The sequence below is a fragment of the Dama dama genome, chromosome 4, assembly GCF_033118175.1.
Source record: "Dama dama isolate Ldn47 chromosome 4, ASM3311817v1, whole genome shotgun sequence".
Taxonomy (NCBI): domain Eukaryota; kingdom Metazoa; phylum Chordata; class Mammalia; order Artiodactyla; family Cervidae; genus Dama; species Dama dama.
In genome coordinates this window covers 69,743,037-69,749,036 of record NC_083684.1, presented here as the reverse complement: position 1 = coordinate 69,749,036, position 6,000 = coordinate 69,743,037, and the positions used below count along the sequence as shown (strand labels likewise).

Below are 6,000 nucleotides of genomic sequence, written 5' to 3'. Positions count from 1 at the left end.
TGCAATGGATCCCAGGAGCTTTTCATGCTGGCGTTGCAACTAGGAGGCGGGAACTGCAGACAGTCATTTGGAAATATTGTCGGTTATCCAAACCACGGGGAGGAGGAGCTCTGGCATCCAGTGGGCGGAGCCCTAGGGCGGAGCTGAGCATCCCACACCCACAGTGCACAAGACCCTATACCCCACAAAGAACGACCCGGCCCCAGATACCAATAGCTCTGGGTGTGGAAAGGCTGGTCTGTGTGTTTGTAAGAGACCAACACAGAATAGGAAGGTGTATACCTCACACCAGTTTCACAAGAATTGGACTGGATGCGGTCATCAAAACCTTATTGGTTAGGGTTATTTTTCCTTTCCCCCTTTACAGGGACCGGGGGCGGGGCGGGGGGCGGGGGGGGGGGAAGGTTTCCCAAGCGGTCCAGTGGGTAGGGCTCTGCAGTGTCACTGCTGAGGGTCTGGGTTCAGTCCCTGGTGGGGAACTAAGATCTCACAATCTGTGTGGTGCGGTTCCCCACCACCCCCCCAAAATCCTTCCTTTCTGTCTTTACAAGGAAAGAGTATCGTTTATGTAACTGAAAAGCACATTTACAAAAAAGAAACAAAAATAGCAGTGGGTGTATCCAAACCAAAGAAAGAAAACTGCATCTGAACTGTAGGGAGGGGGTAGGCGGGTGGTGTTGGGGGATTGCAGGCGGCCCTGAGAGCGAGCAGCTGGAAGGAGGGGGGAGCTCCGGAGGCTGCCCGCAGCCCTAGGGCTCCACCTGTGGACCGCGGACGCGATCTTCCGCCTCTCTCCGGGTTTCTGTCTCTTTCTGTCCCTCCCTCCCTCCCTTGCTCTCAGTCTCACCCGGTCTGTCCCTACCCTCCCGGGATCCCTCCCTTCCCGCTCTGCCTCTAGAAGGAGGCTCTTTCAAAGTCCTTTTGGTTCTCGTAAATACTTCCTGATGGCAAACGGCGAACCCTGGGTCATTCCCCCCGACCATCAGCAGCCTCTGCTCGCATCCCTGAACGGCAGGGGAAATCCCACACTTCCGGTGTAGGGCAGCGCACTTCCGGTGCAGGTCACAGCACTTCCGGCCTCTGACTCTCCCGGGCCCTTGGTAGAGGGCCCGCCACGCTGAGTCAGTTTCCTCATCCGTTCAGCGGACCTAATGCACAGCTCCTGCCTCGTAGGTTGGTACAAGGCCTAAATGAGAGAACATGGGAGCAGGGCTTGGAACAGAGCCTGCACACCGCAAGGTGTTCCGTAGATGTTGTCCTGCAGTTCGACCCCCGGGTCGGGAAGATCCCCTGGAGAAGGGAATGACTACCCTCTCCGGTATTCCTGCCTGGAAAATCCCACGGACAGAGGAGCCTGGCGGGCTGCAGTCCACGGGGTCACAAAGAGTCGGACACGACTGAGCGACTGACACTTTCACATCTGAACCAGCTTCCCTTCCCTTCCCAGCACAGCTGAACCTCCTCACCCAAGCCCGGGCCAGCAGGGCAGAGCCCCACAAGCACCCCCGCCTACCAGTCCAGACTGCAGCCGCCCCTCCGCCCTCCCTCCTGCTTTCCAAGCAGAGCCCGCACTGGGGAGCTAAACGCTCCTCAGCTGCTCTAGACGGAGCTACCCGATACCTGGACCACTGGCCCAGTGGCGATTTCCTTGTAGAATGAATATGAAATACCATTAAAATTTTAGTTCTGGCCCCACTAGCTACAGTTCAAGTGCCGACAGCCACATGTGGCTACTGTACCGGACATGCCCATCATTCCAGAAGGTTCAGTTCAGTTCAGTCGCTCAGTCGTGTCCGACTCTTTGACCCCATGAACTGCAGTACGCCAGGCCTCCCTGTCCATCACCAACTCCTGGAGTCCACCCAAACTCATGTCCATTGACTTGGTGATGCCATCCAACCATCTCATCCTCTGTTGTCCCCTTCTCCTCCTGCTTTCAATCTTTCCCAACATCAGGGTCTTTTCAAATGAGTCAGCTCTTCACATCAGGTGGCCAAAATATTGGAGTTTCAGCTTCAACATCAGTCCTTCCAATGAACACCCAGGACTGATCTTTAGGATGGACTGGTTGGATCTCCTTGCTGTCCAAGAGACTCTCAAGAGTCTTCTCCAACACCACAGTTCATAAGCATCAATTCTTCTGCATTCAGCTTTCTTTATAGTCCAACTCTCACATCCATACATGATTACTGGAAAAACCATAGCCTTGACTAGATGGACCTTTGTTGACAAAGTAATGTCTCTGCTTTTTAATATGCTGTCTAGTTTGGTCATAACTTTTCTTTCAAGAAGCAAGCGTCTTTTAATTTCATGGCCGCAATCACCATCTGCAGTGATTTTTGGAGCCCCCAAAATAAATTCAGCCACTGTTTCCACTGTTTCCCCATCTATTTGCCATGAAATGATGGGACTGGATGCCATGATCTTAGTTTTCTGAATGTTGAGTTTGAAGCCAACTTTTCCACTCTCCTCTTTCACATCAAGAGGCTCTTTAGTTCTTCTTCACTTTCTGCCATAAAGGTTGTGTCATCTGCATACCTGAGGTTATTGATATTTCTCCCAGCAATCTTGATTCCACCTTGTGCTGAAGGTTCTGTGGGACAGATCTCACCCCCACCCCGCCCCTACCCCACTCCGAGGTCTTGTCCATAATAGAACCTTCCTCTCCTGTATTTTCTGTTTCTCCTCAGGGTCAGCCTGCCTGAGTTCAAATCCCACCCACACAGCTTTACAGCTGCATGAGCTAAGTTTCCTAAGACAAAACAAAGTGGAAAACCCAATGGGAATAGTAATACCACCCTCCTCTCACCCATAGAGTTATTTCAAAGATTAAGATTATGTAAGGAGAGAGCTTAGAACCACTCCCAAATGATTCCAACCCTTCCATGAGCATTAGCTGCTATTGTTGTTGTTATGCACTTTCTTCAAGATGCTGAAATAAGTTCATAGCCCCCTTTCAAAATCTGCATGAATGAGTTCCAAAAGAATCTGCCAAGCGGGAAAGAAGTGGTAGCCCCAAGTCATGCAGTGAAAGTTCCTCTGTGTGTGTTTAACATCTGTTTCTTTGGCGGCACAGGGTCTTAGCTGTAGCATGTGCAATCTAGTTCCCTGACCAGGAATTGAACCTGGGGCCCCTGCATTGGGAGCACAGAGTCTTAGCCCCTGGACCACCAGGGAAGCCCCTCCTTCGTGTATTTAAAATGTATTTTCTTAGAGCAACACGTTGATCGGCTGTTCTCAACCAGGGGCGTTATACCGGGGGATAACAGTGAGGAGTCTAAATCACGGGGAGGGAGAGCTACTAGCATTGGTGCGTGGAGCCCTGGGACCCTGCCAAGCATCCCGCAGTGCACAGGCCGCCCCCACCACCAGCAGTGACCCAGCCCCAGATGCCAGTAGCTCCCAGTGCCAAAACACCGGTCTACGCGTAAGAGCTCAACCCAGCTGAATGGCGCATTGTTGCTGCTTAGTTGCTCAGTCATGTGTGACTCTTTGCAACTCCATGGGCTGTGGCCCGCCAGGCTCCTCTGACCATTCAATTTCCCCGGCAAGAATACTGGAGTTGAATTGCAACTTCCTTCTCCAGGGGATCTTCCCGACCCAGGGATCGAACCTGCGTCTCCTGAATTGGCAGGTGGGTTCTTTACCACTAAGCCAACAGGGAAGCCCCTTGAAAGGTGTATAAAGTGAAGTCCCTAAGTCGTGTCCAACTCTTTGCCACCCCATGAACTGTAGCCTGCCAGGCTTCTCCATCCATCGGATTGTCTAGGCAAGAATACTGGAGTGGGTTCTTATTTCCTTCTCCAGGGGATCTTCCAACCCAGGGATGGAACCCAGGGATCTCCTGCACTGCAGCAGACTCTTAACTGTCTGAGCCACCAGGGAAGCCCCTGGAAGGTATATACCTCAAACTAATTTCATGGCCTTGGACTGGACAAGATCATCAAAACCTTACTGCTGCTGCTGCTGCTGCTAAGTCACTTCAGTCATGTCCGACTCTTAGCGACCCCATGGACTGCAACCCACCAGACTCCTCTGTCCATGGGATTCTCCAGGCAAGAACACTGGAGTGGGTTGCCATTTCCTTCTCCAATGCATGATAATGAAAAGTGAATGTGAAGTTGCTCAGTTGTGTCTGACTCTTAGCAACTCCATGGACTGCAGCCTATCAGGCTCCTCCATCCATGGACTTTTCCAGGCAAGAATACTGGAGTGGGTTGCCATTGCCTTCTCCCCAAACCTTACTAGCTAGCGTTTTTCTCTTTTTCAAGGAGGATGTGTTCAGGTATCCTTTATGTAACTAAAAATTACTTCTTTGAAAAAAGAAACAAAATAGCAAATGTATCCAAACCAAGCAAAGAAACAAAAATCTTTCTCCGAGCCCTACCTCTTCCTCTGGATACGCTGTTTCCTACTTCTTCCTTGGATTCCCAAATTCGCCTCCCTGTCTCCCTCCCCTCCCCCACAGCAAACTTGCTCCCACCCACCCAACCCCCACGGGCGGTTCTCACTCAGGCCACTGGTGGCCTCTGGCTTGTTATCAAATCCAGTGGAATTTTATTTTTTAGATCAGACTTGGTCTGCTTCTGAGCCTGCAGGGAGGGGGCGTGTGTGTCCTCCCAGGCCTTCCACGACCCATCCGCCTCCTCCTTGTCTGATGCTTCCCGGTTCCGGTCCAAGTTCCTCCCCTTTTTATCTCTCAGTGTCACCCTTCACTGCCGCTTCATCTTAGGCCTCTGTTCTTCCCACTTCAATCAGAACCGGCTACATAGTTTTCAGGGTGCGTGGCAAAGGAAGATGGCGGGGTCCCTTGTTCAAAAGAATCAATAGTTTCAAGATAGAGCAAACCATTAAACAAGTACCGGGCCCTGCTGGGCATGGAGCCGCCAGGGACTGTACAGGCACTCCCGTCTGCTCTGGTGGGGCTGACTGCCCTTCCCTCTGCTCTGGGTCAGGGTCTCCTGGGTCTCTGGTCCACCTGCTCCGCCTCCCAGGCTCTCCAGCTTGGTGGTCGCCCCAGCATCCCCTGGGACCTGCCGTCTGAAGGTCCCTGGGGTAGACAGAACGCACGTCTAAAGATGCCCAGGCACGAGTCCCTGAAACCTATGTAGTCGTGACTCTTTGCAACCCCATGGATTGCAGCCCGGCAGGCTCCTCTGTCCGTTCAATTTCCCAGGTAAGAATACTGGAGTGGTTGCCATTTCCTCCCCCAGGGGATCTTCCCACCCCAGGGAACGAACCCGTGTCTCCTGTACTGCAGCTGAATTCTGTTTATTTATTTATTTTTAGCTACATTAGGCCTTTGTTGCAGCATGCGGACTTTCTCTAGTTTCTGTGAGCAGGGCTACTCTCTGGTTCAGCTGCCGGGCCTCCCGTCGCGGCGGGTGCTCTTGCAGAGCAGGGGCTGCGGCTCGTGGTCCCCAGTGGTTGCCGTGTGAGGGCGCAGTGCCTGTGGCCGACGGCCTCTAGAGCGCAGCCGCAGTGGCTGTGGCTCCAGGCTTAGTTGCTCTGCAGCACGTGGGATCTTCTGCATCAGGAACCGAACCCCTGTCCCTGGCACTGGCAGGCGGGTTCACGACCACTGAGCCCCTGGGAAGGCACAGACAGCTCAGCAGCATGGAACCTGTGCTGATGCCGGAGTGACGCATTAGGTCTGCCATTACCCTGTTGTCCAGGTGGCCCTCACGTAATCACGTGAGCCCTGAAAGCAGAGGACCTTCTCTGGCCAGAGGCAGGAGGACAATGGTGCAGGCCTGCGAATCAGGTAGTTTGACGCCTAAGAGGGACTCAGACGGAGAGACAGTGAATGCAGAAGGACACAGGCAGCCTGTCGCAGCAGGCCAGCCCCCGACGACAGCGTAATAGGTGGGGGAGTTTGTCTTTTGTTTGTCTGCTTGAGGTGATGAGTGTTTTGGAATCAGATAGAGGTGATATTTGTACGACATTGAGAATATACTGCTGCTGCTGCTGCTAAGTCGCTTCAGTCGTGTCTGGCTCTGT

At 52.9% G+C, this 6,000-nt stretch overlaps 1 non-coding gene across 1 annotated transcript; it reads right to left on the bottom strand.

Annotated features, from left to right (window-relative positions):
• Window positions 1–3,104: 3,104 nt before the first annotated feature.
• Window positions 3,105–3,177, bottom strand: TRNAG-CCC (transfer RNA glycine (anticodon CCC)). The gene has a single exon. It is a non-coding gene; the product is annotated as a tRNA-Gly (tRNA).
• Window positions 3,178–6,000: the final 2,823 nt, after the last annotated feature.